The following is a 23,713-nucleotide window of genomic DNA, read 5'->3' on the forward strand; positions in this document are numbered from 1 at the left end:
GGACCACAAAGCCAAGCTGATAATGACTACAGAAAGCTCTGCATTTGATGGTGGCCTGAAGTTACTGTAGGTCAGCAGGAGAGGAGTTGGGAAGAAACACTGGACATGAAGTGAAAGAGAACATGGGACAATCTGGAACTCACAAGTACAAAACTCAATTCATAACGTCCAGCTTAGGTCTCAGGGTAATTTGCTGGCCCACGGAAGGCCCAATAGCAATAGCAAGATAGAAACTTCCCTAAAGGGAGAATAATTACCTGCAGAGCATGGCGCAGGTTTGCACTCAAATCCTAAAGGTTTATGCTATTACTTATGTATGGGGGACCTGCTAAAGATTCCATAAAACTCCCTGTCTGTCACAAGACACTTCTAGTACACATGGCTCTACTGACTCTTATGTTCCGTTCAGACGGCAGAGGACCTTGTGTGGCAGGCTGGATCTGTTGCAAAGTCTTCTCATTTTCTGGATCCAACTCAAAATTAGCAGCCTTTCAGTTACTCAGTAAATGAGTTGAAGCAGCATGACCAAATGAAGTATAGTTGCCTCCAAAATCCAGAGGTTCATGGGCATTCTGCCATTTCCCTGGAGGTAAGAGAGGCCAGATGTTGCAATTTCTCTTTCACTTTGGACAGGACATCTCAACATGTCCTCATCACTGGACTCTTAGAAATTTCACCAAAAGATCTGGCTCCTGACTTTTTGTGAGATTCATTCTCCTCCATCTGCTTATATTTTTCTTACCAAGGTATTCAGAGTAGCTGCCATTTCCTGCCCTCCAGGACCAATCAGCATAGTAGGCCTGTATGATTTCCCATGGAATGGAGAGGATATTAAGGTCCCTGGGATTTCGATTGTGACAGTAGGCTGGGGAGTTAATCTAGCCCTTAGGCAGGACAGCGAAGGTGTATTGCCTGCCTTGCTAGCTTAAAGCAAAGTGCTCGTGGTGGTCTTTTTCAAGAGGAATAGAGGGAAAAAGCGTTTGCCACATCAACAGCTGCCTGGGGTTGTGTTGACTTTCTTCAGCAGAAAAACCACACCTGGCAAAGACGTTTCAATTGGGGTTACACCAATTAAGTTTATGATGATCCATTGTTATTCTCCAAGATCAATTTATCAGGCCAAACAAGCTAGTTGGTTGGGGATGTAGTGGGATCTCTGCATCTTTCAAGTCCATCATGGTGGCACTAATTTCTGCCATACCTCCAGGACTGTGGTATTTCTTTAATCTTTTGTAAGTAGGAATGATTCTGTTGGCTTCCACTTGACTTTTCTGGCCTTAATGACCTTACTCCATGGATAAGGGAAACAATGTGGAAAGTCTACTAGTTGCTGTGTATGTCTATTCCTAAAACGAACAATGAATCTGCCCGTATGTCTCTATCCCAATACTCAGGGTCGCTTTCTTCCCAGCCAACGTCCTAACTTTAACATAAGAGACCCTGTGAGGTCATGATTTCAATTTGCATTATTCACCCCAAGATTAGACTTTGGGTTTGATTTTGAGAAATCTTGGTCCCTTAGCCATAGGAGCTACCGGTTTTCCTTAGCCAGACCTTGACTTGGAGACTTAAAAGCCCTGAAGAACCTAATTTTCTTCCTGTGAGTTCTCCAGCACACTTTGGAGCTACCTAGCAATTCTTCTCTCCGCCGGGTTTTCACTAAAATGTTCTATGACAGCAACTACTTGGTGGTCCAAAGCCTTGCCTTCTCTGGACACTTAATTACAGGTGTTACAGGTGATCACTTAAGTAGCTGTTTTGCCACTGCCTACCGTGGACTACCAGTGTCCTCTTTATCACGATCCCAACGATCATTGGGATCGTTAATGCTTTAAATATAATCAGACCAGAGAACCCTTTCCAGAAAACAGAGAACCCATTCCGTAAGACAATTCCAGAACCAATTCAGAGAACCCATCCTTGAGTTTCTCTTCCTCATGGTTTGATCAGAGAAACAGAGCTACTCTTGATGAACCAAAGTAAAGGATTTCTTATAGGGATTAGACTTGACACTATTGTGAGAGAAGCTGAGGAAGTAAAGGTCCAGAAGAGGAAAGTTACTAACCAGGACAACTAGTGAAGAATTCTGGGAGAGACTCTTACCTCTGTGTCTCCTGGTGGTTGTGAAGTTGCTGCAGGGTTATAGCCAGACAGGAAGACCAGCTGGATTTGAAGTGGGAGGGAGCAAGGACAACCCGGGATCCATGCCTATCTCTCATCACATCCAAGCCTGACAGTGTGGGTGGTCTACGGAAGAAGCCTGTGCCGTCTGCCATGGAGTTGCACACATGCCCGACCCAGGACTCAGCAGGACCTGGAGAGGCTACAGAATGGGGTCCTTCTCCACGCCAAGGAGGGGAGCGAACAGGTTAAGTGTCAAGCACATGCATGAGCTGCAGTAGCACGGACCTTCAGCTGAAATGATTGTTCCCACCCTCTGCCTTCCAAACCTCATGTCAGTTTCTCTGTGGCCAACTGGAAAGAGGGTCATACAAAGAAGAGAAGTCTGGGGAATGTCATTTGAGCTCAGCTAGACTGGTCCAGCACAAAACCACCACAGCAGTCCATATTGTGTGACTCTTATTTAAGGAGCTCAAGCTCTAACCTAAGGATCAGTACCTAGAGGGAGATGTCAAAGGGACGCATGGAGAGGAACCACGTAAAAACTGGAATATGAATCAGCCTAAATTAAGACTGTCTGTGAGATTTTACTCATACAATCAGGATCTGGGAAACCCGAGGGAAGGGCAAACTTTGCTCCAGACATTTCTGTATTGACAGCGATGATGAGGACCCACCACGCTCTTGCAGAGCATTTTATGTTTTGTGAAGTGCTTTCACATCCATCATTTCATGTTGGGTGTATTGACCTTCCATTTCATTCACTTATTCACTAAATACTTATTGAGTGTCTGTCCTATGCCAGGCACTGTGCTAGGTGTTTTGCATATGTTGCCCCCAAATATGGCATCTCCTGTGTATTTCACTACATCTCCGTGACAAAGGTATCGTTGCTATTTTACGTATGAAGAAACTATAGCTATAAGTTTGGAGATACAGAGATGAAGGACACCCTGTCCTTGCTCTCTGGAACAGAGGTCAGCAAACTTTGTCTGTAAAGGGACACATAGTAAATATTTTAGGCTTTGCGGTCCATACAGTCTGTTACAACTGCTCCACTCTGCACTTACAGAGAAAAACAGCCATAGAATACAAAAAGGAATGAGAGCGACCGCGTTCCAACAAAGCTTTGTTTACAAAACCAGGTGGTGGGACAGATTTTGCCTGTGAGCCATAGTTCGCTACCCTTGCCCTACAGGGTCACAGTCTAGAGGAGAGACTAATGCAAACAGCCCATGATGAGATGACGGTGGTAAAGAGGATATGCAAAGGGCTGGGCAGGCAGAGTGTATAAGCATCTGAGGAGCTTGGCGAGGCCTGCATGTGACCTTTCAAGAACCAGGCCTCTGTGGCCTGTATTTCCAGGTCACCGCCATCCAAGAACCAGGAAATGGCTTTCAGACAAATCAAGGTGGGGTCTTGAGCTTATGTCTAATCAGAGCATGTGCGTCCCTCCTGAAGTGACTGTCTTCCTGTGAACGAGCGTGGCGCGAGGATTGTGAGGTACCGTCTGCTTCCCTCTCCTGTGTTAAACACCCCCAAAGCATCTCAAAACCCGGCGTTCCATATCCTTGCCGTGTGTGGGCTTGGTAGGAAACCACCCTCAACTTCTTCTGACCCGCAGCTTGGAAATAGTACTTCGTAGTAAGCAGTCACCAGTTTACATCTCCTAGAATGCCCTCTAGGTAACATCCTCAATGACGAGTCTGGTTCCTGCTGTGCCCGAGGTATAAAATCACCCTTGTGGTTGGATGTTCCAAGGAGACAGACTTCAGCTCAGAACAAGGAAGAAATCTCAGAAACAATCTAAACAGCCTCAAACTGGACTGGGTTGTCTAGGGAGATGCGTTTCTGACAAGTGGGGGGGTTTGAGCAGCGGCTGGATGACCGACTGAAGGAGAAGGTCTCAGGAGCCTTTCTGCCCTGCTCTCTTAGTAACTAGCTCTGTGACCTTGGGCACATTTCTTGACCTCTCTTAACTTGGTTTCATCATTTGCAAATGGAGATTCCACATCTTTCATTGGACTGTTGTGATAATTCAATGAGAATGCCGTCCAAATTCTTAGCATGCACCAGCCTGACACACAGTTGGTGCCTGCCAGCCTCACAGGGACTCTGACATCAGGTGGGGTGGAGAGAAAGGACTTCTGGGGTCTGAGTTTACGGTTCTCTGATACAGATATCTAATGGAATCCCTTCCCTTATATGACATGATTTCACGGAATCCCAGAAACAAAGGCATATGACCTCGGAGTCTGTGATCTCCCTGAAACTGGACATAGTGAAGGAATATTATTCAGACAAAACGATGTTATTTGGAGAGGAAACGATTGTAGGATTTTTATGCTGAATAGTTTTTCACATGTATAAGCCATGTTGGTCAGAAGAGACTCCAGCCATAAAAAGTTTCTGTTTCAACCTGAAGAAAGTTTTTTGAATGCCTATATTAACAAAGCTCTCACTGAGGTTGAGGGAGTTGGGAGGACTTTCCTTTTATAAAAATTGCGCTTGCCACCTGTTTAAAAATATATTATTCAATGGGTTGGTATTAAAAATAGATACCTGTTTCCATTAAGTCCACCAAATAAAAGCATCTGAGTCTGTGGGCAGAGGGAAGGGCAACTTCTTTTTCTTATGCGGATGGAAAGAATCCCAAGAGACTAACGAAGCAAGAAATTATCAAAGCTGTGGTTTTTACTAAGTAACTCTGTGCCGGTGCCCGGCAAGCTGCCACCACACTGCCAAGCCCCAGCGCCCTGGCTGACCGGTGCCACAGTGAGCACTGCCCTGGACGGAGGAGGCCGGAAGTGTGCTGAACCCAGACAGAAGAAAAAGAACTCATTCTGGAGAGTCCCAGCAGGTGGCGGAGCCCCTTCGCACCACAGTGAGCCTCTTTTGACCCAGAGCACGTACAATAGAGCTCTCTCAGAAGAGAGATTTCCCCCCCCCCCCCCCCGGGTTTCTTCTCGGCCCTTGGGATTTGTTCTAAACTGGCTCTGTCTGTGTGGGAGTTGTCTTGGCCTTTCTGATTTTCTTTCCCTTCGGAACTCTCAGATCTTTCCATTGTGTGCCATGTCCCTGTTAAAAGGCTGAGTCACTGTGCCTTGCAGACTCCACATTCCCTCTGTGAATCAAGGTAACCTGGCAGATGTCGGGCGGCTCCGTCGGGGAAAGGGCGCATTTATCAGTCTGTCCCGGCCCTGGGCACCCCCTCGGGAGCATTGCTGAGGGACATAGCTTTCAGATGAGAAGGCGTTTGTAAAAGACTGACAGGAGCTGCTCAGGCCAGATGACCTTTAGAGATCTTCTCCAGTTCTGAAATGCTAAGATTTCGAAATGCTGCGTGGCCCCCAAACGATGCCATTTGAGGAAGAGCAGATGGAATTAAAGTTGTGTGTGACGCAGAGGAGACATCAGAGCGGCCCGGAAGATCCCTGGATCTGGACATGAAGGAGAGATTAGTCTTAGTACATGTGGCCTCAGAAGCTGGAAAGTTTGGCTAGAATTTTGTCACAGGATGGGATGTTACAGCTCATATAGAAAAGGAACCCTGACTTAGTAGTTAGGGGCCCAGATATAAAGCCTGAAGACCTGATTTCGAATCCTGACCCCTAATTTATTATCATCTATGTGACCCTGGACTAGTGACCTTACCTTGCTGAGCCTCTATTTTCTTATGGGTCAAATGGCGATGATAAGACTGAGCTTGCTTCTAACATCAGGCTATTGTGAGACTCGAATAAGACAAGGGAAACTGCTTGTAAATTCTGCAGTTCTACAGATTTAATCTTATTGTCCAAACCCTTCATTTTATAGAGTAGATAACAAAGTCTAGAGAGGTTAAGAAACTTATGTGAGACCAGACAATGTTGGTCTAAGGTACTAGCTGATAAGGCCTCAGGGATAATTATATTGATATGATGACCAGGCATAATTATATTGATCCCTGGAAGCCCTGGGAGAAAAGGCTTTTGGGGGACCTTGGGGCCATGATGCAGCCCCAGCTTCTCAGTGGAGTTTCATCTCACTCTTAATTTTATTTTCTGATTATAAAAATAGTATGTGTTCATCGTATGAAACTTGCAGAATACAAAAAGCACAAAGAAGAAAACTTTAAAACATTTCCCATGATTCTGCTTAATTATTGAAATTTTGATATATACCTTTCTAGTCTTTTTTCTATGCATTTGCATATTTGAACATAACCGGAATAATATTTATGCACAGTTTTGCACATTGATTCTTTTCTCACCTAGCAGTTTGTTATGTACTTTTGCATTAAAATTCATTAGACAGTGTTTAATGCTTGCATAATGGTCTGCCGGTTATATTGGATATCAAGGTTCTTTCCTAATTTTTTGCTATTGTACATAACAGTGTTGAACATTCTTGTACTCTGTACTGTTAAGTGCTGCCCCGCCATTAAGCAAATGTTTCCTATAGATTTCTCCAGATGACTTTGGCCACTCTCTCAAACTCTTGTGCCTTGTCTTTTGTAAAGACTCACAAATATTAATTTGTCCCAAAGTGTTAGATGACTTGAATGGTGTAGAGTATGATACACAGGTGAGGCCCAAAGCCCTGTTGAAAGTACTTGACTTAAATACATGTATTTACATTAAGTATTTATTTTTGCCCCGTGTTGTTCCCAGAGATACTTAAGGTATCTGAGTTTCACTTGCCTTTCCTGGTTTAAGTTTCAGATTAGACTGGTGGTGGTTGGTCCTCAAAGGTGCCTCCAGATGAATCTCCCCCTCCCACATCCACATCCTTGAGAAGTCCCCCCTTCTTGAATTCCCTGTGACTCACTTTGGGGCAATCACACGCAGCAGAAATGACGCTGCTTGACTTGAGGCAGGTCATAGGAAGCCTTGCAGTTGTGCCCTGGGTCTCTGGAAACATTTGCTGTGAGGAAAGCCACTGCACATAAGAAATTCTCTATCCTGAGACTGTCATGCTGTGAGGACTCCTAAGCTAGCCACAGGGAGGGGCCACCTAGCCAGGTTCAGTTCCTTCAGCCACTCCATTTGAGGCAGCAAGCATGTGAATGAAGAAGCCTTCTTTGGTGCCCAGCCCAGTCGAGTCTTCAGATGACCCCAGTCTGGCCTCCATCTGACTGTAATTCCAGACCCCATTGGGTACCACACACAGCAGCTGAACCCAGTCACCCTGCAGATTACGCCAGGTTTGCAGAATAAATGATGACAAGGACATGGCCCTGCTTGCCCCCGGGGAGCTCTGATCTACGGTGAGGATGCACAGGAGACAGTAACCTGAATGGATCCGACACACAGGAATAAGGAGCCTGACAGCGGACTGGTCGCTCTGCCAGAAGATGAGCTGATGCTGCCTATAGAGTAGGGAAGGATTTTCTGAAAGGAAGACACTGAATTGCATCTTGAAAACTGCCTGGGAGCTTACCGGTAGACACACTGAAGGAGGGGCAGCAAAATAGAGGGAGACCCATGTGCAAAGAGACACTATATCCTGGTTGGGGAAGAGCAGGTAATAAAACCAGTGGGAGATGCAGGACCTGATTGTGACAGTCTCATATGCCGGGTCATAAAACAGAAATTTGGCCTAGCTGAAAATAGGGAATCAAAAAAGAGTTTTTAGCAGGTGGTTACAAGATAAGATTTGCTCTTAGACCACCTTGGCTACCTTCCTTCATTCAACAAGTGTTCACTGAGAATTTACCTTTCATTGAGCCAGTAATGGTCAAGGGCGGTGATGTCCAGTAGAAATGCAATGTAAGCCATGTATGTCATTTTAAGTTTTCTAGTAGCCACATTTAAAACAGGAAAAAGTAACAAGTAGAACTAATTTTATAATAATATATTTTATTTAACCCAATAGTTCCAAAGTATTTTCAACAATCAATCAATATAAAAAATGTTGAGATATTTTAGGTTATCCTATTCTAAGTCTACAAAATTGGTACACATTTTACACTTTTAATAGCACATCTCAAACTTGGACTAGCTACATTTCAAAAGCTCAACACACACACGTGGCCTGTGGCTATCGTACTGGGCAGGGCAGCTTTAGATGCAGGGGATGAGGTGGAGAGCAATGCAGGTGAGGTCTCTGCTCTCATAGAGCTTATATTCTAGGGTTGAAGAGTAGAGACTGAGAATAAACCAGTAAACAGCTAAAGCAGCAAGATCGCTTCAGATAGTGATAAGCAGTGTGAAAAGGATGAAAGTAGAACGAAAACATTAAACTATGGTGGCGCATGCCTGGCAAGCAGCTGGTGGTCAGGCAATGCCTTGCTGTGAATGTGACCCTGATGCTGACACCTGGGCGCCAGGTGTATAAAGCTCTCAGGGCAGAGCCTGTGAAGATCTGGAGGGCGCCATGGAGGGAGGACAGCCAGAGAGGAGGCTACTGCCACAGTCCAGGGAGGGACAGCCATGCTTGCAGCAAAGGCTGCAGCAGTGACGGCTAAAGGGAGAGGATGAACCAGGGAGATATTTCAGCAGTTGAATAGACAGACTTTGTGACTGACAAGAGGTCTGGGGGAAGGAATCTGGAAGATGATCAGGACTTGGGCTTGGCTGATCGAATGCATCAACTGGTGTCTTCCCCTCCACCCCAGGGGGTGAGTAGAGGGGTAAGATATGCATTCACTCTGGGGCGTATGCTGAGTTTTGAGTTGCCCATAGGAGAGAGGAGTGGAGATGCTCAGTGTTAATTAAAGTTTACTGAATTCTCATAAAATTTTTCTTCATACCCCTCTAATCAGTGAGGGGAAAAGCCCTGCTTTTCATCCTAGCTCTTAATGGCACCTTGGAAAGACTTCATCATTTTCAGTTAATTAAATCTCAGTCAAGTGAATGTATCGGTACTAAAAGCCATTGAATTGTACACTTTCAAATGGTTAACATGGTGAATTTTATGTTACAAGAATTTTATCTAAAAAAATAAGAATTCAGTTGAACTTCCTTTAATTTATCAATCCCTCATCTGGTCCAGAGGTTTACCTTCCCCCAGTGCAGGCTCTCCTGGAAGGATTTATGGGGGGAAGGGGCAAGGCCAGTTCTTTCCAGCCTCCTCTTCCTATTCCAGGCCTCTCTATTTATGAATTGGTGCAGGAAGGAGAGCCCAGGGAGGTGAAGGTCATTTTGTGTTTCTGGCCTCATGTATGGTAAGGAGGTATCCCTGGCCTCGCTCTGGTTCTTTGAGTTGCTAGTGGCCTCCACCAATATGGTCGTCTCTCTGGGATGAGTGACTGCTATTTTCAGCCCCATGTTGGTCCCTTCAGGTACAGAGCATCCCCTCAGACCAGTGCCCTGCGGGTAGCCTTCATCCCCAGTGCCCTCTTTGTGAGGAGGCCTCCCTCACTGGGAGCTGCTGGGCCGCCCCATGACTTCTGTCCTTTCCCTGTTCTGCGCTTGCTCATTGGGAGCAGCAGGAATACGTACACTCACACTCAGAAGGCTGCAGGATACGGTGGTGGGCGGGAAGGGTGCCTGTTTCTCTTTGCAGGCTTAGACTCCACAATCTTTTCTAATCCCTCTTGGTATCAGCCAGTCTGGTAAGGCCAGAAAGGAAGTGGGCCCTGTCTGTAGGCTCGCAATGAGGTATCAGTCCCCTTGCCTGAAGGCACCCCAATCTCTAAGAGAGATGCCTGTGGAGACCCCATCTCACTTGGCCTTAGAGGTGGATGTAGCCCCCTTTTTTCCCCACAGTGCAGAGAAGGAGGAGTCTGTCTCCTAGAATGAGGTCACTGATTCCCCACCCCCTTCCTCTTGCCAGTCTTTAGACAAGAGAAGGGTTCTAGAGTGACGGTTGGCTACCCTTAGTAAGGCTTGGGCAGGGTTCTCAACCTCAGCCACCCATTAGCATCACTTGAGGAGCTTTTGCAAAACACCAATGTGGTACAACTATGTTAAAAACTGTTTGCTATTATCCATGGAAGCTGAATATATGCATGTATCTGAGCAATTCCACTTCTACATATAGACTCAGCAGAAAGGCATGCACATATGTGCCAAGAAACATGCACAAGAATGTTCATAGCAGCACTACTTGTAAGAGCTAAACACTACAAACAATGCACATGTTTACAAAAGTACAATAGTTACATATATTGTGTGGATAGCCAGACAGTGGAATACTATACAGCAATGAAAATAAATAACAGCTACCCAAAACAACAGGTGAGTCTTACAAATAAAATATTGAATCAAAGAAGTCAGACACAAAGAGTACATACTCTACAATTCTGTTTCTACAAATATCAAAACTAGTCAGAGCAAATATACCGTGTTAGAAATCGGGAGAGTCTTACTCACCTGGGGAGGAGGGGATGAAGGAATGTACAGAAAGTTTAAGGCTGCTGGCAGTGCTTTCTCCCTTCAATGTAGGTGGCAGTAACGTGTGGATATTCACTTTGTGAAAATTTGCCAAGATTTTTATATAATTTTTCTGATGTATATTATCATTAAATCTAAAAGTTTATTTTAAAAATACCAGTGCTGGGCTCCCTACCCCCATTGACTCTGATTTCACTGGGTCTGTGGTGGAGCTCAGGATTCTCAATGGATTAGAAGTTCTCCAAGTGACTCTAATGTGAGGTCAAGCTGTGCCTTGTTATTGGCCTCCGTCTTTAGATGTGGAGAACTTGGGCTTGCTATTTTCACCCACCAGCCAGTCCCATGCAGCATCTGTTTACAGGATAGGAACGGAGGAGACAGAACACTGAGTTCTGGAGGTGCAGAACACTGAGTCATCGATGAGCATACAGATCAGTACTCCTGAGAGTGACGGGTTGGGGCGTTGGCTAGAGATCGCTTAGAGTGATGGATCCAGGCACTAGGGTGGAAAGGAAAAGAAATAAACTGGGAGAGAGCTATAGACTTAGAGAAAATGGGGGAACCAAGGACCTGGACATCTGGATGAGGTTTCATAACAGGTGCAAGAAAGGTCAAAGAGTGAGGCACTGGGAGAATAAGAGGTTGTGATAAGAGCATGGATTTGGAGGTTCAAAAGCTCCAGGGTAGAGCAAAGCAGGAACATCACTCCTGGCCTTGCTCTCAGTGTGACCTGTTCTCAGTGTGGCTCAGGTGAAATGCCTGGCTCTCAGGTAACCACATCCAGTTTGTAGTGTCCTACCAGAACAACCTTTGACCCTTCCCTGACCCTCTCACTGGCTTAACAATACAGTGGCTCAGTCCTGAATGTGAGCTCCAGTGTTGCCACCAGCCAGGAGGTCAAGCTTGGTAAATGGCTCACCTTAGTGGACTTTGGGTGAAAAATTGGGGGATTCTGGTCAGATTAAGTTATTTTTATTTTAATATTTTATAATTATTTATTTTTTTATTATTTTGTAATTATTTTTCATTTCCAACAGTGCTCTGCAGAGATCCCTGGAGTCCCCCTGTAAGCAGGGCAGGTTGAGGTGATGGGAGAAAAGAGCTGTCAGCCCCACTTCTCTAGATTTAACTGGAAAGATGGTCTTTTAGTTGTTTTACACACTGGATTCAGCAGCTAAAAAAAGCTTGAAGACCAGGTATGTGATTATCATTAACGTTCCTTCTAATCTAAGGATCTGAATTCCCTCCTCTCCTCAGTTGGGCAACAAGTGAATTAGGACTCCTGGGTTTACACCCTTCAGAAGCTGCCCCCCCCCCCCTCCATCTTCTCCCCCGCACCAGTTCGACTGCAGAAGGAAACACGTGTGCAGGTGCCAGAGAGGCTGCCTGAAGACAAGTGTTCACTGAACGCAGGGGCCCCACGTCAGCGCACTGCCCTGTGTCCAGCCCCCCGGGGGGGACCTGCTTATTCTCACTCTTCCGCAGAACAAATGGAAAAGGAGATGGGACCCTTGTAAAGACCTGCCACCGGAGGAAAAAGGCTGGTCCTGGGAGACTGACTCGGCTCGTTTCTCCTTTAGAAAAGGAAGCAGGGCCAGGACTTAGCAGGGTGACCCCAAATGTCCCCAGACTGAGTGGGGAGGAAACATTTTGAGCCACCCTCAAAAAGGGCGCTGTTACTTCAACTTCCAAAAGCAAAATTACATTGTGGCCCACTAAGGAATGAGGTCACCTGTTCACAGACCCACTTGTGGAAAACATTCCTACATAACATTGCTTGGCTCCTTGGGTTGGAGAATACAGACACCGAGGCCCAGGAAGATGGTCAGAGCTTTGCCTTGTGCTTGTATCCAAGGTCACAGAGCTAGTTAGGAGCTGAATGAGTGGTTGGTGGGAAGAACACTTGTCTCTGGGGTCAGACAAGCCTATGACTGATCCAAATGCTGCTGTGTGACCTTGGATAAATTCACTAAACTCTTGTTTGCTTATCTGTAAAATGGGGATAATAATACCTACCTAGCAGGCTTATTGTGAGATTAAATGAGAAAATATATATAAAATGCCTGACACAAAATAAGTGCTCACTGACTAGTAGGTGTTATTAGAATAAAGTGTAACTGCCTATAGATATGCAGTCCCCTTAAATGAGAGGTGGAATCACAATGAAAAGGCTGTGTTGGTCACTGTCTGGGTGTCACTGGGTACTTGGTGGAAATACGACCCTTGGGAGTGATGTTCCTCTGGAGCTTGTCTTGATGGTTCAGGAGAGAGTCTGTCTTCTTGTCCTTCATGAAGTTTGCCCTGGTGACTTCTTTCCCAGCTGTGGAGCAGCTTCTGAATGAACCACTGTGGAGCCTCCAATCACCTGGGGAAAGACTGCGGCCAGTGATCAGACCATAATCTTGCATTCATACATTCATTCATTCAACAAGTATTTGAGCACCTGCTTCATGCCAGACACTATTCTAGGTGCTGGGAACACAGCAGTGAACAAATAAAATCTCTGCCTTCATGGAGCTTGCATTCTAGAGGATTCTAACATTTCTCAGGAAAGTGGTAACAGAGCTGATGCCAGGCTCTGAGGCCCTTCTGTTCCCAGGCTCTTCCCTTATTTCCACAGACCCGGCAGCAGCAACTGTCTCTATTTCCTCCTCTGTCGTTACGGTTCTCCTTCCCTAAACCATTCCCCTTTAACTGGGGGGAGTTAAAGCAAAACAACAATCATGTTTAGAAGCAGGAAATATGATACTTTGTTAATGTACGATAAATTAACGCTTTATAAATCTCTTCTCTAAAATGCGCCCCACACGAATTAAATTAAGTTGCTTTTGCCTTGTGCGTGTTGCCCCTGCTGAATTTCCTTCTGAGCATGACTGGCCTGCATCAGAAGGGCCCCCTCCCATCCTGGGGCCCAGGTTTTGGGGGTGTGTCTTTTACAGCAAACATGGCACCCCTTACCCCACCCTCTTTATCACTTGACTCTGGCTGTCAAAAGAAAGAGAAGAAAAGTAGGTTTGTTTGGCTTCTTTTCTGAAGCCAACAGGGAGAACAAGGCTTGAAACAAGAGGAGGCTGCATTTGGGGTCAATGGTTAACCAGTCAGATTAATAAATGCTAGAAGAAGGAAGAAGCCAGTGAGGAAAGAGGCAAGAAAAAATGTCTCCCTGTAGTTCAATGGCCAGCTAAAGTTTACCAAGATCTGTGACCTGTGGTTAAAATGTCCCCAGAGGCCAGCTCTCATCTGATTCCCACCTGAAATGCCTCTGCCTTTTAAGAGGGCCACCTGACTCTGCCCTTGGGCTCAGCAGCCCGGCGCTGACCCACGTCTCACCGGCCAGAACTCACTTTCCTGGAACCGCCTCCTCTGTCCCCCAACACAGCTTCCACCCGATATTTAGAAGCGGATAGAGAGCTTTGGGCCCGGTGAGAACTTTTGGCCGACGTGAATCAGGACAGCTGGGCTGTCCTGGCCTCTGCCCTGACTCGCTCTATGAGTTTTAGCAAATTGATTGCCCTGTCCATGCCTCCGTTTCCTGGCCGGTATAAGGACAGTGTTGGCCTAAAGCAGTGGTTGCAAAACTCTTTCTATAAAGGGTCAAATAGTAAATATTTTAGGCTTGTGGGTCATACACACAGTTGGTGTCTGTCTCAATTACCCAACTCTGCCATGTAGTGTGAAAGCAGCCGCAGACAATATGCAAATGAATGGGTGTGGCCGGGTCCCAGTACAGCTTTATTTACAAAAACAGGCTGTAAACAAGATGGGCCAGTGGGCTGCAGCTTTTGGAGCCCTGGACTAGATCTCTAAGGAGCTCACTGTGCTTTGCAATGAACAAATATCATTTAATCCTGGATTACGTTACAGAGAGAAAATTCAGGTCCAGAGATGCTAAATGACATCGCCCAAGCCACCAAGTATGTTAGTGGCAGAGCCGGAGCTAGAAGCCCCCTGGCTCTAGTCCACTGTGACTCTTGATTCTTCCCAGGGCAAAGCACAGGCTGTTTGGGGCATGTGGGAGTTACCCCAGGAACTGCTCTCCCGACGTTGCTGGGTGCAGGGGAGTGGGAAGCAGTGCTCTCTACCTGCTTCCGTGAGGGCCCCAGACTGAATTCAATGAGTTAAAGGACACCAGAGGAAGAAGGGGGGTGGGGGGGAGGCAGAGGATACTACGCTGTTCATTTTGAATCTGGGGGAACTGAGGTTTAGGAGAGCCAGATCTCCAAATCTGCACATGTTAACCTCCTTTTCACCCAGCTGGTGCTGCAGGGAGGAAGGCCCCACCAGTGTGTGCTCTTCTTGTGTGTCTAAATGTTCCACCAAAGGGGGCTCCTCCCAGGAGATTGGCTCCTGGGCCTGTTCTTTCGTGGCAGAAGCGGCGCGGCTGGCCCAGTGCGACTGTTTATTGTTACGCTTCTGTGACATGCTTCCCTTCAAATAGCCTTGTGTAAATTTGTTTGGGACTTGCTGTTCCTTGGCTGAAGACCCAGCAGCTTTTACGATGTGAATCTGTTTTCCTCTTTGCCCCCAGCCTTTGCTCTCTAGAGGGGAGAGGCCGTGGATAAGGTCCAGTGGGGGTGGGGTGACACCTCTTTCACTCAGAATCTCAGAGGCCCCGCAGTCCAGCCAGTGTGATTCTCTTCCCCACACTCTGCTCTCCACTCCCCACGTGGACCCCTTGACAGGACCCTGGCCACGGGGTTTTGGAGGAATAATACTCCCCCATCACCACCGCCACCACGATGACTTCTGAAAGTGAGAAAACGCACCCCATCCGTAGTCACTGAGCTCCAAGGAGCAGTCCCAGGGCTGTTTGTTATGATAGGATTTTGTAGCAAAATTTGCATGAAAGAAGTGAAGCTTGGGAACCGGTTTGCCACAGAGGTTTTCTTGCCAGATGAAGAAGTAGGATGTTCAGAATTGGCTTCGGCATGAGCCTGGATTGGGGAGCTAGACTAGTTCTGAGGAGTCAGCCACAGAGGTCTCCCTCAGGAAGGTATATGAGGTTCATGGTCAGCGCACGTCTTCTGGCTGCAGGATCGGCTCAAGATGATCTCTACCTGAAGTCACAGACCTTCAGGCTAGTTTTGGAGGCTGTTGAAGTCATGAATACGGGGTCCTGCATGTTGAGATTACCCAAACCCACCCTCACGTGCCTTAAGATGACCAGCGATGGTCAGAGTCTGAGTTCTCTGCGTGGCTGCTTCTCTGCGCCTCTTTCCCAATGTTCCCACCCACTCCCCCCACAATCCTGCCAAACACAACTGCAGCGATCCCTGACCCGCCTCTGCTTTTTAACACCTGCTTTTGCTGACAGTGTTACCCTCTGCTTTGAAAGCCATCACTCTGCTGGGCTGCTTCCACTAGTCCTTCAGCTTCCAAATCTTATGGCTGTTAGCATCTCCTTCTTTATCTTTGTGCACCAATGCCCTACAAGACAGTGTTATTCTTCAGGGTAGGGACTCTATACAATTTATTACTATATCCCCATTTCCTCCTATGATCTTTGGGGTAACTGTTGAAGGAGTGAGCAGATGAGTGAGGAAGTGACCTTGCAAGGATTGGCAGTTCATGAGACTGGTGAGTAATAGCCCCCCAAAAGCATGTCCAAGTACTAATTCCCAGTACTGTGGTGGATGTGACTTTATTTGGAAATAGGGCCTTTGCAGATACAATTAAGATAAAGATCTTGAGAGGAGATCATCCTCGATCTAGGGGGGTCCCTAAATCCTTATAGGAGATAGAAAAAGGGAATATACAGAGACACACAGAGGGGAAGGCCATGCAAAGACAGGGGCAGAGGTTGGAACCAAGGAACACCAAGAGTTGCCAAAAGCCAGGAGAAAGTCATGGAATTGATTTTCCCTCAGAGCCTCCAGAAAGAACCAACCCTGTTGACACCTTGATTTCAGACTTCTGGCTTCCAGAATTGTGAGGGAATAACTTTATGTCATTTTAAGCCACCAGTTTGTGGTAATTCATTACGGCATCCTTAGGAAACTAACACAAAAAGAAAATACATCCCCACTAATTCTGTTAGGACAGTATTACTCTGATACCAAAACAAGACGAAGACATTGCAAGAAAAGAAACCTACAGACCAATATCTGTTGTGAATGTAGACACAGAAATCTTCAATAAAATACTAGCAGATCAAATCCAGCGACATATATAAAGAATTATATGCCATGACTAAGTGGGACTTATCCCAGGAATGCAAGGTTTGCTTAAAGTCCAGAAAACAATTAATGTAATATATCAAATCAATAGAATAAAGAACAAAAAATACATGATCATCTCAGTAGATGCAGAAAAATCATTTAACAAAAACAACACCCACCATTCAGGATCAAACACTCCACAAACTAGGAATAGAAGGGAACTTCCTAAACCTCACAAAAGGTACCTATAAAAAACCCACTGCTAATATCACACTTGTTGTGGAAAGAATGATTACTTTCCCCCTAAGATCAGGAAGACAAGGATATCCGCTCTTGCCACTTCTATTCAACATTGTACTAAATGTTCCAGCCAGGGCAATTAGACAAAAAAACAAAGTAAAAGACATTGAGATTGGAGATGAAGAAGTAAAACTATCTCTATTTGCAGGTGACATGATTTTATATAGAGAAAATAATGTTTTGTTTTGTTTCATAATTATTTACTTTTTTGGCTGTGTTGGGTCTTCGTTGTTGCATGGGCTTTCTCTAGTTGTGGTGAGCGGGGGCTACTCTTTGTTGCTGTGCATGGTCTTCTCATTGTGGTGGCTTCTCTTGTTGCAGAGCACGGGCTCTAGGGCACGCGGGCTTCAGTAGTTGTGGCTCGCGGGCTCTAGAGCGCAGGCTCAGTAGTTGTGATGCACGGGCTTAGTTGCTCCGTGGCACGTGGGACCTTCCCGGACCAGGGATTTAACCCATGTTCCCCTGCACTGGCAGGCAGATTCTTAACCACTGTGCCACCAGGAAAGTCCTAAGAAAATAATGCTTTTAATCCACTAAAAAAATTTAGAACTAATGCCTGAGTTCAGCAAAAGGAAATTTTAAAAACAATTTAATTTACAATATCATCAAGAATAATAGGATACTTAGGAGTAATTTAACAAAATAAATGCAAAACTTATACTTTGAAAATTATTTTTAAAAAAACCTTGTTGAAGGAGATTAAGATCTAAATAAGTGGAAAGATACCCCATGTTCATGGATCAGAAGACATAATATTTTGGGGATGACAATATTCCCCAAACTGATCTAAACAGTCAATGCACTCCGTCAAAATTCTAGCTGGATTCTTTGCAGAAATTGATAAGCTGATCCTAAAATTCCTATGGAAATTTGAGGGACTCAGAAAACTCAAGACAATCTTGAAAAAGAACAACAGCATTGAAGGACTCACATTTCCAATTTCAGAGTTTTCTGTGAAACTGCAGTAATCAAGACAGGGTGGTACTGGTGTAAGGACGAATAGATCAATGGAATAGAATTCAGAGTCCAGAAATAAACCTTCATATTTATGGCCATGTGACACATGTGCTGAAACAATTCCAGGAGAAAAGAACAATATTTTCAACAAATTATGCTAGGACCACTAGATATCCACATGGGAATGGATAAAGTTGAACCCATTCCTCATATCATACACAAAAATAACTCAAAATGGATCAAAGACTTGAATGTAAAGCTAAAACTGTAAAACTCTGAGAAGAGAACATAGCGGTCAATCTTCTTGAACTTGGATTAGGTAATGGTTTCTTAAATATGACACAACACACATACAACAAAAGAAAAAATGGGTAACTTGGACCTCATCAACATTAAGAACATTGTGTACTTCAAAGAACACCATCAAGGAAGTGAAAAGTCAACCAAAAGGATGGGAGAACATTTTCACAAATCATACATCTGATAAGTGACTTGTACCTAGAAAATATAAAGAACATGGGCTTCTACCACTTGTGACTGAGGACTTTCACTGATATTGCCTTGTGTTGAGTTGAAATATTTCTCCCCAGAGCTTCCCTCCTTGGTCAGTTTTGCCTTCCGAAGCCACGTAGGGGCAGTCTGTTTCTCTTCCATGTGACAGCCCTTCAGCTATCTGCAGATAAACAGCAGCTCTCTGAGGCCTCCCTGCTTCAGACCAAATACCGACAACTCCTTCAGTCGTTCCTCACATGATGAATGTATCAAAGTTCTCAGTGACAGATAGCAGAAGTCCATGTTAGCTGACTTCGATAGAAAAGACATTGCTGTTAAGAGGAAATGGAGTTGTTCACAGAGTTGGAAACCAGAAACAGAAACCAGAAACCTTGAAACTTTCCCAGAAGCATCCCAGGAGGGCATAGGACCGGCCAAATGGAACCCACACCACCACAAAGGAGAGAGCAGCCACGGTCTTTGTAAACTGTGGGTGTTAATTACCCATGCAATGGAGGAAGCAGCAGCTAGTTCTCAAGAACTTATTGGGAAAACTAGGTCATGGAATTTATCTAGACATGAATTTGGCCTTGTTAGGTCAGCCTGTCTTTCTCTAGAGCATCAGGCATAGATGGTATTATGGATAAGCGTTTATGTACCCCCAAATTCATATGTTAAAGCTTTAACCCCCAAGGTGACAATATTTGGAGATAGGCTTGCGAGGAGGTGATAAAGGCTAAATGAGGTTATATGGGTGGGTCCCTACTCTGACAGGGCTGGTGACCTTATAAGAAGAGGAAGAGACACCAGAGCGCTCTCCCCCCACCCCCTCTCCTGTGGGAGAACACAGTAAGAAGGCAGCTATCTGCAAGTCAGGAAGAGAGTCCACATCAGGAATTGAATCTGCTGACACCTTATCTCAGACTTCCCAGTCTCCAGAGCTGTGAGAAATAAATGTGTGTTGTTTAAGCCAGCCAGTCTGTGGTATTTTGTTATGGCAGCCTGAGCTAAGACAGGTGGGTTGGTGGTGGTTATGTGTTTTCAACTACCTGAAATTTCTACAAAAACTAGTAGCCCCTAGAGAGACATGAAAGCAGAGTCATGACCCAGGGTTTTCCTGTTCAAACACCAGACTTGTTCTCACAGGGGTGGTTTTGATGTAGTTTGTTCCAGGGAGCATCAAATTAAGAAACAAAAAACCATCATTCAAGAAAGCATTGGGTTGTAGCATGTTAGGGGTCCTCTAGGTCAGTCCGGAGGCTGGCACCAGATTGGCTGCATCCAAGTTGCCTGGGAAGCTTTCTGAAAATATAAACTCTAGTCTGTACCCTCTGAGAGTCTAATTTCATCAGTCTGGGGAGGGAACCCAGCAATTTGTATTTTGGACAAGTGCCCCAGGAGACAGGGTGAGGTAAAGCCAGGACAGGGAACCCTGCTCTGGGCAAGTTCTTCTCACATGAGAAGCTGAAGAGGAAGACTCTAGACTCAAGGTCATCCATCCTTCTCCAGGTTCAGCCTGGACCAGAGCCCTGGACCTTGTCCTCTGGGGATTAGTCTATCTCTTCACAGCACTGACACGTCTTCTGTGCGTGAGGAAGGGAGCGTTGGCTGCAGACACCAGGTGATGCTTTCTAAGGGGCACTGAAATTTTCGATGAGAGCTAGGCGGTGAGGGGGCAGGAATTCTGATGCGGGGTAGGGGGACAGTTACAGTCTCCTGCTGACTGCTTACCCAGGGCAAGGCCTTAAAAGCATAAGTAGAAATGAATAAGACAATGTGGGTGGAAGGAGATTCCAGGAGGAGGGGACAGCTTGAGACCAAACCTGGCTGGCGGTGGGAAAGTGTAGGCAGAGTGAGGGAAGCGATGGCCAGCTGGGCTGGCTCTGCCCAGAGCAGGGGACCTTTGAGATGCACTTGGAGTTGAGGCTTACACGCCGATGTGCTGGTAAACTCTGAAACACCACTGGGCACATAGAGATGGGCAATAAATGCCTCACAAAGTCATTTGATAACTTGCCCTGGTTTCAAGACGTGAAGGCTTTCTAAATCAGCAGAGAGAGACGGGTCCACGTGATTCATGTCACCCCTTTGGGAGGGAGGAGATTCCGCCTGAGGGGAAAGGCACATAACCCCAGATCTTGCAGAGAAGCAGCTAACCGCGTTCCCACTGCCCCGCTGAGTTCTCCCTGGCAGCTAGGTAGATATTTTGATTCCTGCTTCTTTTAATGCACGTGGGGAGAGGTCAGAAAAGCACAGGTGGGAGGGTGCCCCCCGCCCCAGTGACTCAGGGCGGTGATTATGGGCTTGATTGTCTGAGGGGGCAGGTGAACAGAGCAGCCTCGGCCCCCCTTATCAACACCCTGCCATCAAGTCACAGGCATTTCTGGAGGGCAGCTCGGGAGGCAGCTCCCAAGTCGGCGCAGAGTCAGATAAGTGCCGCCCCGGGTCGCTCCAGAGGCTGTCCCATGCCTCACCCACGCCACCACACCTCCCACAGCACAGGGCTCCTGGGGCCCGGCGAGGGCCCAGCCTTCTGTTTAAAGCTACCGTCTCAGCAGCATGCACTTCCGGAGCAAGTACCCTACGACCATTGTTGCGTTAGGGCCTTGGAGGATGTCAGGAGGGAAGAGGTGCTGAGATGCTTGGATCACCTTTCACCCTGAAGGGTGGGAATGGTCAGTACACGGACAAATAATATGTGGGCTGGGAGTGTTTGGGGGTGCGGGAGAGGCAGGGACGGTTCTGATGAAGCTCCCGAATTCCAGAGAGGAAGCAGTGCCTTGTAGCTGGGGATCCTGAGAAGGCGCAGAGGACGGGGTAGCATTTGAGTTGAGACTTGAGGGTGCAGATTTGGAAGTGGTGGATGCCAAGAACCACAGGTGATGGAAATGGCCTGGGAAAGGCAGAGAGGATGGACATCCCAGGGCCCAGCCAGCACTTCCTTCCTCCTTCCCCAGGGCCCATGAGGCAGAGCCCGAGAGCTTCTCTCAGCATCTCTGTTGCATCCGTGCTGTTCAGGTCACAGTTCCAGGCGCTGACACTGTTTCTAAGAAAAGGAGGAGTGGCTAGACCCTGTTTGTAGGAGCTCAGAATCTTCGATGTGAGAGGAAAGTTCTGCATGAAGCAAGAGTGGTACAGCTCCCTCAGGCTTCTGCCCTGCCCCCGCAGGCTGGTCTCTCAGGAGCCCAGGACATGCTCCCCCGAAACACACAGCTCCCTGGGCCTGAGCAATACTTGCCCTGCCTCCTGGCCTTTGCTCTGCTCTGCCTGCTTCTGGAGCATCCTTCCTCCCACGTGTGAGCGTCCAGGTCTGCCCACGAGGCCTGACTCAAATGCCAACCCCAGTATGACCCAACTCTGCTGCCCTTCATCCCCCGTCCTGGGGGAAGATGGTACTCCCCTCCTTGATCGCCCCAGCACACGATGTGTCTTCCTCTCTGCGCCGTAACAGTTATCTGCTGACGCGATTCGGCCTTCCCTAACACTAGCTGTGAGTGCCTTGAAGGCCGGGCTCCGTGCCCTTCTCAGGATCTAGTACAGCCCCCAGCACTTTGTAGGTGTTCAGGAAATGTCTTTGTTAGCCCTGGAGGATTGGATATACACATCCCTGAAAAGGAGGCCAGAGTTTATCAGAAAGGGTTAAAAGTATTTCAAGGGCTTCCCTGGTGGCGCAGTGGTTGAGAATCTGCCTGCTAATGCAGGGGACACGGGTTTGAGCCCTGGTCTGGGAGGATCCCACATGCCGCGGAGCAGCTAGGCCTGTGAGCCACAGCTACTGAGCCCCTGTGTCTGGAGCCTGTGCTCCGCAACAAGAGAGGCTGCAACAGTGCGCACCGCGATGAAGAATGGCCCCCGCTTGCCACAACTAGAGAAAGCCCTCGCACAGAAACGAAGACCCAACACAGCAAAAAATAAAAATAAAAAAAATTAATAAATTCCTACCCCCAACATCTTTAAAAAAAATAAGAAAAGTATTTCAAAAGGTGAACGGGAAAGAAATGAAGTTTGGAGATTTGGGGAAGGAGGTACAAGAGTCACCTGGACGCTCCTGGATGGACGGGTCTCACTGGCTCCCTAGACCTCGTGCCCACCCAGGAAGCCCTTTGCCTAACCTCCAACCCAGACACACGACCCGACTGGATGTTGGACTGAGACCTTGAACATGAGGCAGAGAAACTTTGGCTCAGAGGCGAAGGAAGGCACTAACGGCTCTTGTAAAGGTTTCTGGTAGGGGGAAAATTTCATTTCAAAAAGAGAGCTTGGGTCATGTCACTCCTTGGCTTAAGATCCTTCAGAAGTTTCCATTTCCCTTAACATACAGAAAAAACGCCTTCGTGTGACCCTCAAAGCCCGGAGTGTCTGAGCCCCATCAGCGTGCGGAGCTCAGCCTGCCCTGAGGCAGCCACTGTGCTCTTCCCTCTCTTAGTCTTCCCTCCATGGCCCCTGCCACAGGACATTTGCACAGGTGGTTTCCTCTACCTGGAACACTACTAACCGTGGAAGTAAAGCGGGTGGAGAGAACTGGCAGAAGCTACAGGGGACTGTGTGGGGTGAGAAGGACAGTCGTGGAAACATGAAGAGTAGGTGGATATTACTTTTAAACAACTAATTAAAGCATGTACAGAGCTGAAAGAGGGAAGGAAAAGGAAAAGAAACTGATGTTTACAAGGTTCCTCTTGAAGAGAGAATGATAGTTAAGGTCTGACTGCTGGGTTCAAATCCCAGACATAGTACCTGATGGCTGCGTGGCCTTGGGACAGATGCTACCCATCTCAGCCTTGGTGTCGGCAGAGGTCCTCTTACAAATATGCTGAGTTAGTATATTCAAAGCACTCAGAGCAGAGCCTGGCTCCTAGTGAGCGGACAATGAATGTTAGCTGTTATCAGCATCGATATAAACCAGGAATAATAACCCCTAAGGGCCAACTGATACTATTTACCTCCATTTTACAGACACGGAAACTCAGGGTGGGAGAGGTTTCGGTGCCTGCCCGCGGTCACCCAGCAGAGCCAGGATATGAACACAGACATTTCCGATTTCAGAGCCCACACAATGTTTTCCCGTTGCACCGTGCTGGGAGGGGCCTGAAAGACTCACCTAGTCCAATCTTCTCTTGATAAAGATGGGGAAACAGAGACCTCAAAGGATAAAGTGACCTGACCCAGCCTCGTGCTCTTAAACTGTAAGCATCGAGGGATCATCCCAGTCGAAGTGTCCTATAGACAGTTGGGAATACTGGACCAAGCCCGGGCGAGGGGCAGAACTGGCTCCCCCGGATTGGGTGGAACCCCACGGCTGGTTTTCAACTCCCAGAACCATCTGTCCTGGCAGAAGTTCTCTGACCTGTGTGCTCCCTGGGTGACCGG

The sequence above is a fragment of the Aethalodelphis obliquidens genome, unplaced genomic scaffold (genome assembly GCF_003676395.1).
Source record: "Aethalodelphis obliquidens isolate GAN/ISIS:26980383/991018 unplaced genomic scaffold, ASM367639v1 scaffold1, whole genome shotgun sequence".
NCBI classification, from domain to species: domain Eukaryota; kingdom Metazoa; phylum Chordata; class Mammalia; order Artiodactyla; family Delphinidae; genus Aethalodelphis; species Aethalodelphis obliquidens.